The 12,372-nt window shown below is 49.1% G+C and overlaps 1 pseudogene; it reads right to left on the bottom strand.

Moving 5' to 3' along the window:
- Window positions 1-918: 918 nt before the first annotated feature.
- Window positions 919-5,916, bottom strand: LOC149328247 (uncharacterized; annotated as a pseudogene).
- Window positions 5,917-12,372: the final 6,456 nt, after the last annotated feature.

Below are 12,372 nucleotides of genomic sequence, written 5' to 3' on the forward strand. Positions count from 1 at the left end.
GCAGCTCCCAGAAAACGAAAAAAAAAACGATTTAGAAATATTTACCGCACAGAATCGACTAAAACTTCGGGAAATAGTAGTTTAACGTTTCTCAAATTATATGCAATAAGCAGGGTATGCAAGAAAATAGGCTGTCATGGCCGCTTCGATATGTGTCCAGTAACTTTATACGCGACATTAAGAACGGGGACTATTCTCGGGCCACAGTTGAGTGGTAGGCCTCAGTTCCCACAATATTCTCAACTATGACGACGTGAAGCCGCTACGAAACAAAATCGAAAAAAGAAAAATGAAGCCTGCACTCGACGCTGTGGCAAAGGCTACAGATGTCGCTGCGCCTTTCATGTCCCGCTCGAGAGATGCCGTGGCTTTTCTTTTTTTCTTTTTATAGCCGTCTGCAACAATGCAGTAATTTTTTGCTGATTTGTTCAGAGTTTCACTCCTGCCATCGCCGCGCTAGTCATTGGTTATCTTGCGCTGACCCACGATTTCGGTGACGTACATAAAATCTGTAAGAGGCAGGCATACAACTGATTGCGTTTAACATTTTAGAGTCCCCATTTTTCTTGGGTTTGGTTTTGTAGCACGCATAATAAAACCTCCGTTTGACCACATGAAGCAGATAAAGGTCTTGATTTCACAGGATAGTTACGAAACTTTTTATTCCAGGCGCGACTTTTACTCCATGGCACAAGTTTTAGCGGCCATTTCTGCTTCGATGTTACCTTAAGGGTAACGGAGTGGATTCCAAGAGAAGGCAAGCGTAGCAGGGGGCGGCAGAAAGTTAGGTGGAAGTTTGCAGTGATACGGTGGCTGCAGCTGGCGAAGGGGGTTAATAGGAGAGACATGGGAGAGGCCTTTGCCCTGCACTGGGCGTAGTCAGGCTGATGATGATGATGTTGATGATGATGTCCACAATGCTTTCTCGTCCCGTGCTGGCCTAGTTGGTGGATGGAAAGCGGGGACGTTTCATCCGACGTTGGCGGGGGCGCTCCACGCGGATGTGCTCCTCGCGATCGCTGTTGTGCGCGAAAAGCTTTTGGCAGAAGCCGCACATGAAGCGTCCGCCCGTCTTGTGAAACTGCTTGTGTGCAGCCGCAGTGGCTGCGCAAGCAAACTCTGCTCCGCACTTCACGCACAGAGCATCTCCCCGATGCGAGTCCCAGCGTGCAGAGTCATAGGTCGTTTGCTCTTCACGGCACCAGGCACAGACGACATGGCACTCTTCTGTCAGGCGAGGTGGCTTCGTTGCGCTGATGCTGGTACAGACTGTGCGCAATGAATTTGCTGGGAAGGTGGAAGTTCTTCCCGCAATCCTCGGAGTGATGCATGGAAGCCTCCCAGTCGGGCCGAATGTGGGCGATTGACCATTGCTGGATGGATATTTCATACCGCTGCATGGAGACAAAACAGGTTGATTAGTCAGTGCTGTACAGTGTCGCGTTCTCTCGCGGCCTCTGAATCCCACCTGCTGTCGTTATTTGTTCGCCCGGTACTACTAGCTGCTCTATTACCCCGTTGGCTGTAAGAGTACCATTCCGTTTTCGACTGTCAGATGGCGCTATGACTGATTGCGGTATGTCCTGCGCAGAGATCATGTGACGCAGTGGTCAGGTCCTTCATTAACCTGTAGCCGTCACGCTGTTTGTTTCCGCACACAAGAGGGCAAACGGTGTCTGAAACAGGTAATGAATACACCATGGTGTAAGTTTTCTGCTTGATATTTTGTTCGTCCGTCGTGAATCCGGCTCCGAGGTTCCAGCGTTTAGACAGGTACCGATAAGCACCCATCGCCTTAAAAAGAAAAGTGGTACTCTTATGCGCGCGCTCCCTTCCTGCCTAATCGCATTAAAACGCGTACTACCTCGACCGGGGTAACCACGGCGGCAAAGGCAAGCCTCTGGTTGGAGACCACACAACGAAGACAGCTCTTAAGGCTCGCCGCAATGGACCTCCCAGTGGCGACCCGGGTGTCAGCTAGGTCCAGACTCGATGTTTGACCGCGGCATTCCTCTTTAAAGGAGCGGTTTCCCTTCACCGCATTGTTGTGCACGTGGCCCTGGGCCTTGTGGTCTTGCACTCGTGAAGAGCAAGTGCAAGCCACTCGTGCGCCCGCCAGCAGATCGTAGCGACGCCACTCACGCTGCCTACGCGACATAGATGCAATCCTCCTCATCCTCAAACTCAACACGTGGCTGAGGCGTGCCCACTGGAGAGAACGTGTGTGATTAGTGCCAGAGTGAGCTTTTCTGGGCACGCGTTCTTCTGGAGCCCCTGTCTCCATCCAGGCGTTTCAGGGAAGGAAGAGCCCATAAAACTCGGCATCGAGTGCGACCCAGAGGCTACCGTTTGCTCAGAAGCGACCTTTATTTTTTTACTAGTACATTATGCAAATAGTCTGCATAAAGTTTTCCATGTTTTCTTCATAACGACGTCTCCGTCTTCCTCGTCCCTTGTCCGGCTCGACCACTCTACCTGAATCCCAAGAGCACACAGGGTCCACAAAACTTTCTGCGATGCAATTCTTATTATCATAGCATCGGTTACCGGTCCTCCTTCGCTTGTTCAGCCGCTGTGAGGCCCTGAAGGACCTTCCTCGTTTTGGAGGGGATACGACACCAGCATGCATGACCTGTTCTCTTAAGTGCAGCAATGCATTCTGACCCTAATACGCCAGACTTTCGTCCACTTTAGCCCTACACTACATTTCAACAGCAATGTGTCCACTCTGGAGAGCTCACCAGGATAGCTATAACTACAGCGTATTTATTTTACAAAACAAACAGTATGTGCATGGCTATGCTCCATGTAAACTTCACAAACGGCCGCGTAAAAAGGAGGACGGGTTATTAATGTTGTCCATTCAAACTCGGAAAAAAGAAAGGTGCAGAAGAGGAAGAGGGAGTGGGAGGTGAAGATAGCCTCGATAGATTGCAGTAAGTTCTGTGGCCAACCGTTAGAAACGCATTTTAGCAGCAATCCAGCAATCGCTTCCAAGCGATCTGGAATTTCTCGCGTGCACACTTGTGTCGTAATATCTTTCGCCACATCTTTCGCCCCGTCAATGACGTACTGCAGCTAAGTGAAGAACCCTTTGGCTTTAATTGAAATGTGCCGCTATTTCACAAGTACAGTTTGCTGTGCTGGCTACCGTCACCTTGTTAACCACCGCTTAGCAAAAGCGTGAAACAACGCTTAATCCCATTACCCAGTTCAGATGGGCACGCATAGCAGCACGCTGTTTCTCTCTAAACGAAAGAACGAGCCGTTGCTCGCACGTAGGCATGAAGCTGAGTACGCGAAATAAGGACCCAACATGAAGAAGTGGCTCTACAAAAGCGAAAATTGTTAATAAATGCAGCCCATAATAAAGCTCAAAAGTAGACACGGTACAACTTAATGTAAAGAAACACAACGGAAGGCCAGGCTCCCGAAAGTACTGAAGAATAAGTGTAAAAATTAGACACTTCTGCGACTAAAGTGGTGCAAGGCGAAAGCCTGAGTACAGCATTCTGTCAGGAATGTGGTTGTAAATGATGATTCGAGTAGAGGCGGACGACTTCGACAGAGAAGGCTCCTGGGGGTAGAACCAAGACGTCTCTGAGGATGACCCAAACCGCGGGAAGAAGCATTAGTGAAAATAAAGTTTTCCCTTCCCTTCCTTCCTTCGAGTAAAGTGCCTGCAGCGAATGGCACGTACATTGGCTGTCTGCTTGAGTCACTGATGTGTGGTTAAGACGTTAAGCTTCGCCTGTAAGAGCGGAACGCGACAGCATCTTGCAACGCTGCCAGGGAGTCCGCAGAACGCCATCGCCCATTTGGCTCTACGCCTTGCTCGGCGGTAAATTTGTTTTTGAGGAAAGGAAATGTATCTCTCTCGCATATCTCGGTGGACACCTGAACCTCGCCGTAAGGGACGCTGTATTAGCTAGACGCGCCTTTGTTCATCCCAAACCATTGAGCTGACAGGGCGGAGTGGCTAGCGTGGTCGTGTCGCACTCCGGAGACCCAGGTTCATTTCCCCAACTCGACCAATTTCATACTGGGTTTTATTGATTTATGTGGTCTCACTAGAATGGTTAATTAGGCTAATTGATATTTAGATTATTCAATTCCATCCATCATATTCTGTCATTCACTTGTCAAATGTTGGAACTGTGTAGAATGTTCGACACAGTATATATGAAACGTGTAGAACTCTGACTGCATCTGTTTTTTTCAGCCAGCGTCCGTTCCGGCAGACGCGGTTGTTGCGACGCGCGTTTTTACTCTCTCTTTTACTCTGTGCTGTTATATTTCAACTCTCTTCTGTCTGCACGCGGCAGCGGTGGTGGCTCGGCTTGAGCCAGTTTGCAGGCCCGTGCACTTTCCTTTTCATCCTTCTCTCGGTCGCAAGCGCAACCAACCTGACGGGGTATCTGTTCTTCTAGCCGGCGTCCTATTCGGCGGACGCGGTTGTGACGCACTTGTCTTGTTTTCTGTTCTTTTTTCAGTGTCTCTGCACGTGGTGGCGGCGGCGGTGGCTCGCCTCGAGAAAGTCGGCAGGAACGTGCATTTTCCTCCTCCTCCTCCTCTCAGTCACAACCACAACGTACAACTATTAATGATTGTTAAGCATGCCTTGCACACTTCGTGACAGCTAACGCGACCTTAATTAGTACACTGATTAATTAGTGCTAGTTAAGGTACACCCGCAGTGCACAGTCCCACATGCCACTTCTTAACTGCTACTAATTATCAATTACTCATTTAACCGCCGCCGCGATGGCTCAGCGGCTATGGTGCTCGGCTGATGACCCGAAAGACGCGGGTTCGATCCCGGCCGCGGCGGCTGGAACTTCTTTGGAGGAGAAATTCTAGAGGCCCGTGTACTGTGCGATGTCAGTGCACGTTAAAGAACCCCAGGTGGTCGAAATTTCCGGAGCCCTCCACTACGGCGTCTCTCATAGCCTTAGTCACTTTGGGACGTTAAACCCCATAAACTAACTCATTTAGTCGTGCCCATATAAGGCATGAATCCGAAACGCGGACAGATTTGCTAACAGGTCTTGGTTACGACAGTATAAGGAAGTACAAGGCGTTCGCCTTAAAATGCGCGCGCACTGACGTCACCACTTCGACCAATCTGAAAAGCGGACAAATTTGCAGACAGGTCTCGGTCACGACAGCATGAGCCATTGAAGGCTTTCGCCTTAATAACAAAAAAACGATAACTTGTGGTTTAGCATTGAGCGCTGGCTTTATCTGCCCTCACCTCAAAGCCCGTCAGAATCTATCCACTTGTGCCGAATGATCTGCATCAGCAGTCTAGACAGCGTGGGCATAATTTGGTATTAAGTGAGCAATGAGGGCATCGACGTAGAGAGATCAAAGTCAGTCGCTCACATCTTTCTTCATTCCTCCCCTCGCTTTCCATGTTACGCTATATCGACGTTGCGCTGCGGATACTTTATGATTCTCCGTTAATTATGTCGACCGTCCGTGCTAGGGCGCCAGAGAGGAGTGAAAACTGGTCTCGTTCGTTTTCAGGCGACTGAAACCTTCGTTTCGTGTCGACGGCCCAACACGGCTTTTTAACCTCGTTGCAGGAATGTAAACGCAGGCGGGGCGACCACCGGGGACCATCGCGTCCACAGCGATCGCCGATGGTTTTGGAAAGAGTCGGAGCTCACCTTTTCGGGTGACAAATCGGAGTCGAAGCTGTCGTCTACCGACACACGCCTGGCTTGTGTCTCGGCCAGCGGAGGGGCCCTGGGGGACCTCGGTCCTGGGGTCATGGGGACCTGGGGAACTCGGATCCTCGTGGACCCGGGTCCTGCGGGACCTGGGAGTCGAATTGAGGTGGAGGGCTTCGACGGGTCCATGCTTTGCTCCTCGTGTGACGCTGGGACCTGCAGAACTAGTGATGACGGAACAACGGCCAGCGAGGAAACTGTCAGCCAGGCTGGCGGCGCAGTCGAACGGCGGCGCGTGAACGACACGAGCGAATGGCGTGACGTAACTCACGAGCGATGCAAAGGAGGAGGAAGCGCCATGCAGGCGAAGAAAAAGTGGACGGACCAAGAAAAAAAATACGCAAATAGTGGCCTTAATTGTTTCTGTTGGGATTTAACAATCGTTGTCCGTTCCCGCTACGGTGCACAGTTGGAATATTCGTTGCCGGTGATTGAAAGTATTGCGAGTGCTTGCAAATTTGCCGCCACCAGGCATTGTTGCTGCAACGAGAAATATGCAGCTTTTAGGCGTAACAATTATGTTTGCTGTGTATTTTTTTCTAAACATTAACCAATTACTACTGTCACTCTAAGTACTTAAAACTGTTCTAACATTTTTTTAAATGCAGCATTGAACTAGATATTGTCTTCCTTGTCATACTGATGGATTCAATTATTATACAAGGCACAAGATTGCGATTTTTTTGTTGAAAGTATTGCACCAATAAAGCAGTTTGTCAATTTGTTGACGAAGGTAGATATTGCCACGCGCCTACGCGCCGTGCGGCCTCCGCGCTGAGTCGAAGACGACGACGAAGCGGCGGTGGGCTCTCGTGGCGCGCTGTTCTGTCCTGTGTCGTGGAAGCTGGCTCCATAATTGAAAAAGAAGGCTCCCAGCCTTGGGTTCTTCCCGACGTCTACCTTCACGGCTCCTCTGGTCGTGACAATATAATGTTTATCGCACCTAGCCTGCATACATTTCACCGAAAGGAAAGTAAATTAATGATTTGCAGTGTCCGGGCACGTTTAATGTCATGTATCCATTGCTTTTGGTTTAGAATTAATGCATTGGACCTTCGCTTGTTTGTGCGTATGTTTACTTGTTGATCGGCTGTTTGTGTCACGTGCTTGTTTTCTATAAATGCTTGTACCCGTTCCATAAATTCCGTCTTTTGTCCCAGCGTACGTTGAGTCGTGTGCCCATGCGGCCGCCTCGGCCGGTACTACAGGACTCTACTGTGCTGAAAATTGCAAATTTAAATTATCCCCACTAAGCCGACTGAGCTACCCGTTGTTCCCTCACCAGCATGATCATCATCACCCTCAGCCTAACTATGCCCACTGCAAGACAAAGTCTTCTCCCATATACATCCGAATAACCCTGTGCTGAGCTAGCTGCGGCCACCTTTTCCTAAAGATGGCGCTAGTTGCTGAATGTTCAGTAAAGGTGCACATGTATTTTTTTCTTATTTCCAAGTCCGTCTAGATTTCTGTTTTCATTCAAAGTGGCCTATGCGCATCTTTGGAGACAACTTCGTCGGCCATTGAACAGCAGCGCATCTGTTGGTGCTAAATTTTTCTTCATGCAACTCCTCCCTACAACTTTGTTTCTCGCCCTTCAACGGAGAGTGAGCCTCGTGCATCTTGTGCATCAGGTACTAAGGTTGGCATGAACAATCAGTGGTGTGTAGGCTCTACGGCACGGCTGTTTGTATACGCCTAAAAGCTTCACATTTCTTGTAGAGGGTGCTTGATCAGCCCTATAAATAGAGACGTTGGCGACAATAAAGGGTCTTTGACTTCCGGTCTTGAGAGCGTTCATTGCTGCGGCTCCGTCCGCTAACATGGGTCCAGGCTAGACCTAGTAGCCAGCCCAACTCTGCAACCTTGCCCCTCGGCAAACTATACATGGTGTCAGAAGTGTTTGGATTCTGATTTTTCTTTTTTCTTTTGAAATCCTTAAACCATCTCAAGACCATCTCAAGACCAAGACTGTCTGCAGCACCATGGACGCGTCGTCTTCGACTGAGACGCAACCTCGATTCGCGGGTTTGTCTGGCCTACCGCCGCCACCAGCGGTCGACTTCGATGACCCGGCCTCCTGGTCATCGTAGGCGGAGCAATTTCAAGATTTTGCTGTCGCCACTGATGCATCTTCAGCAACGGATGAAGCAAGGATTCGCACACTTCTTTATTGCATAGGTGTTCAAGCGCGCCGCATCCTCTCTTCTCTTGGGCTCACCGAGTTGGAAAGCGTGTCGTATGCCAAGTTAAGCAACGCTTCACGGCTCACTTCATTCATCCAGTGAACGAAATTCATGAAAGTTTTCCCTTCCATAAGCGTGTACAACAACCATCCGAGAGCGTGGACGCGTTCTATTCCGCCCTGCGCTCGATGGTAAAAAAATGTAACTACGGCTCTTCCAGCGTCGAAGACAGGCTGGTTCGTGACCTGGTTCGTGACCGCTTCGTTGTTGGCGTGTTCGATACTAAGCTTTCGGAACAGCTTTGCCGAACGCCGCATTTGACTCTCGAGAAGGCGCTTTTACATGCCCGCTTGTATGAGGACGCGCAGAAGGAAAGCAAGGAACGAGCGCAAAACGGTGCTTTGCTTGTGCATGTGGACGCCATCGCGCGTCGCAAATCCTTTCCGAGAGACGCTCGTCGATACGCTTCGAAAAAACCCTGCAACTTCTGCGGACGCGAAGCTCATACAAGTGATACCTGCCCTACGCGGAACGCTGCATGCAGCTTCTGCAAAAAGAAAGGTCATTTGGAGAACGCCTCCGTCTCAAAGCAACGCTCATCCGCAAGACACACGCACTCCATTTCTGTGCATCCTATCAAGAAGGAGAAGACGGAGAACGCCAAGTTCGTGTGTGTCAAGGTCAACGGACCTCCTCTTCAATTTAAAGTGGACTCTGGTGCAGAAGTGACTGTGGTTCCGGCCACCTTTCCAGGCATTCCATCGCGGCTGGATGCGCCGGAGGCTCGCCTCACCGGGCCAGACAACCGGCAGTTGAGGGTTGCCGGTCAATGTTTAGCTACCCTCGAATGGAAAGGTCGCACTTCGCAGCAGAGAGTCTACGTCCTCCCGTCGCAGTCGACGCCACTTCTGGGTTACCGAGCCATCACAGCTCTTGAAGTTGTTCATTTCGGTGATGCTCTGACACGTTCGCAAGTAAGGCTCCTCCTTCTCATTCTCCTGGTCAGTTGCCGACGCAAGAAATTTTTGAAGGCTTAGGGACTTTTGGTGCGGAGTACACTATCCGACTAAAACCGAACGCTGTACCTTTTGCTCTGAGCGTTCCACGTAGGATTCCCCTGCCCCTCCTTAATGTGGTTAAAGATGAACTTGACTCGCTTGAAAGACTGAGAGTTATTAGGCGTATTGACAAGCCAACGGCATAGTGTGCAGGCTTGGTGGTAGTTCCTAAAATTTCAGGTGGATACCGCCTCTGTGTGGATGTGACCAAACTTAACAAGGGGGTTCTCAGGGAAAGGCACGTTTTACCTACGGTTGAATGGGTCCTAGGACAACTAGGTGATGCCAAAGTTTTCTCAAAGCTGGACGCCACTGCTGGATTTCATCAAATCCGTCTTTCGGAAGATTGTCAGGAAATCACTACGTTCATCACGCCTTTTGGTCGTTACTGCTACTGTCGTTTACCGTTTGGAATAACATCTGCTCCGGAATTCTTTGAAAGGGAAATGGCTAGAATCTTGGAAGGCCAATCTAACGTTGTTAATATCAGCCAGGACACTAGCTTGGGCATGTTGGTTATTCATTTGTGACGGAACAGCGCAAAACACCGGGACGAGAGACAAGCGCTTGTTAATAATCATAGTTGTTAATATGATTTATGACATTCTGGTTTTTGGGAAAGATAAAGAGGAACACGACCAGAAGTTATCTGAAGTTCTGGATTGTCTAAGCAAAGCAGGTGTAAAGCTTAACAACAACAAATGCTGTTTTGGCCAACGGCAAATAGAATTCCTAGGCGTAGTTGTGAGTGAAAACAGTATTTCTCCGAGTCCTGACAAGCTTGAAGCTATCCGTTCTTTACTAACTCCGACAGATGTTCATAGTGTCCGCCGGTTTCTCGGTATGGTGAATCACATTGGTAGCTTCCTTCCAAATATGTCACAGGCTACAGCACTAATTAGAGAACTCCTAAATAAGCATAGCGACTGGTACTGGGGTACTATGCAAGAGTTAGCTTTCAACAAGGTCAAGTCAATGCTCACGTCTTCACTGTGTGGCTAAGTATCATCCAAGCTACAACACAACTCTATCATGTGATGCAAGGTCTTTTGGCATTGGCACAGTTCTTTTGCAAGAACAGCCCACTGGTGGGCTAGCATTTGCGTCTCGTGCTCTGTCAGAGGCAGAAAAACGCTACAGCCAGACCGGAAAAGAGGCTCTAGCAGTGACATCGGCAATGCACCGGCTTGACCAGTTCATTCGTGGTATCTCATTTAATGTGGAAACGGATCATCAACCTCTAGTAACTCTTCTAGAGAAATCATATCTTGACATGATGCCACCTAGGATTCAGAGGTTCCGTATCAAACTGATGCGATATCAGTTCCGAGTTGTTTATGTTCCTGGCAAGCAGTTTGCTACTGCATACACGCTGTCTCGCACTCCAGTAGCTCCACGTCCCAACAAGTGGATATCGTCGAAAAATTCTTACACCTGCATATTTCAGCAATTACTGAGACTCGTCTAATTAGTCTTGATTATGTTCGCAGCCATCAACAGCAGAATGGAGAATGTACTTTTTTAGCTCAATACTGTACTCAGGGTTGGCCGCGTAAGGAAAGGCTTGCACAATATATGAAAAAGTATTGTGAGTATAGAGGTGATTTGTCTCTCATAGATTCTCTTCTCTTTAAGGACCATAGACTTGTCATCCCTGCTTCTCTCCAAAAGGTGACATTAGAACTTCTCGACGAGGGTCACCAGGGTATCAATAGAACATGCCAACGGGCGCAAGAAGCTGTTTGGTGGTTTGGCATGTCTCAACAGATCCGTGACAAGGTACTCATGTGCCGACAATGTGCTTCAACACGAATCCCTCTTCAGGAGCCACTTATGGTTACAAAAACCCCTTTGATGCCATGGGAGGAGGTTGGCATAGATTTGTTCAAGCACAGAGGTCATGATTATCTGTTGGTAGTCGACTATTACTCGAGATATCCAGATGTCATTCACCTGAAGAATACAACTTCTGTGGACGTTATAAATGCTATCAAAAGCATCTTTGCTCGATTCGGCATACCCAAGCTAGTAAGAAGTGACAATGGACCTCAGTTCTCTTCAAAGCTGTATTCCTCCTTTGCGGGTCAGTATGGCTTCGAACATAGAACGTCAAGCCCTAATTACCCGCAATCGAACGGCGAAGTTGAGCGAATGGTTTGCACCATCAAAGACATCTTCACCAAGTCTTCAGATCCATTTCTGGGATTGCTGGCCTACCGCAATACTCCGGTTGTCACTGGTTACAGCCCAGAGCAGCTATTGTTAAGTAGAAGATTGAGAACAAGGTTGCCAATGGCTAAGTGCCAGTTGAGACTCAAATGGCCGTCATCTACGACTTTCCACTCAGGGATCGGCAGGCTCGCCAGCTTCAGAAGAAGCATTACGACAAAAGACATGCAGCCAGTCGTCAGAGAGATCTAGAAGCTGGGGATCGTGTTTGGGTCCGAGATGTAAAAACTCCTGCGGGGGTACTTAGTCCAGCAGCCCGACCACGCTGCTACGTGGTGGAGACTCCGACTAAGATTCTAGTCCGCAACAGGACTCATTTGATGCTTTTTGTCAATGACATTTCTGTTCCGCAGTCGACAGAGCTTGTGTGGAATGACAACGGCCACTCGACCTTGCCTACTCAAACACAAGCACCATCAGGGGAGTCCTCGGGCACAAGCACTGAACATCAGTGTTCAAGCACGCTCTCGTCTCCGACAAGTGCACTTGACAGAAGCCCTGTTTCTACACCGCCTCGAGGGTTGCACGGTCCCTCACCTCATCGTGAGATGCTTCAGTTTTCGCCAGAAGAAGTCCTGGACGCTCTCCCCTCTTCATCACCACCTGGGCGCACTACAAGATCCGGCCGACGTGTGAGGACACCTCGCAGACTGAACCTGTGGTGCTACAAGACAGTGAGCTGTGTTGTTTGCGTGATGGGGGTCAATGTGTCGGGAAGGGGAGATGTAGAGGGCGCTGGTTCAGCCCTATAAATAGAGACGCTGGCGACAATAAAGGGTCTTTGGCTTCCGGTCTTGAGAGCGTTCACTGCTGCGGCTCCGTCCGCTGGCATGGGTCCAGGCTAGGCCTAGTAGCCGGCCCAACTCTGCAACCCTGCCATCTCGGTAATCTCTACAACCTGGACAGTGCTTTGAACAACGTTCTCGAATGATGCGTCCAATGGGGTATGATTCTGAAAGGTGATAAATAGAGGCCGGATTTTTAGGCACTAAAAAGCACGTTTTAGGCGCCATAAATAGGCGGCTAAAATTGCATTTTAGGCACCTAACGGAGAAAAATAGGCACTATAATTTTTATCAAAAGTGCACACAGTTCCGAACTTCAGCGCGCAATATCTGACGTAAAATAAAACAAAAAGACAGCACGAATGATTTGAGACCTTAA

Source organism: Amblyomma mixtum, chromosome 9 (genome assembly GCF_055824585.1).
Source record: "Amblyomma mixtum isolate Tamu chromosome 9, ASM5582458v1, whole genome shotgun sequence".
NCBI lineage: Eukaryota > Metazoa > Arthropoda > Arachnida > Ixodida > Ixodidae > Amblyomma > Amblyomma mixtum.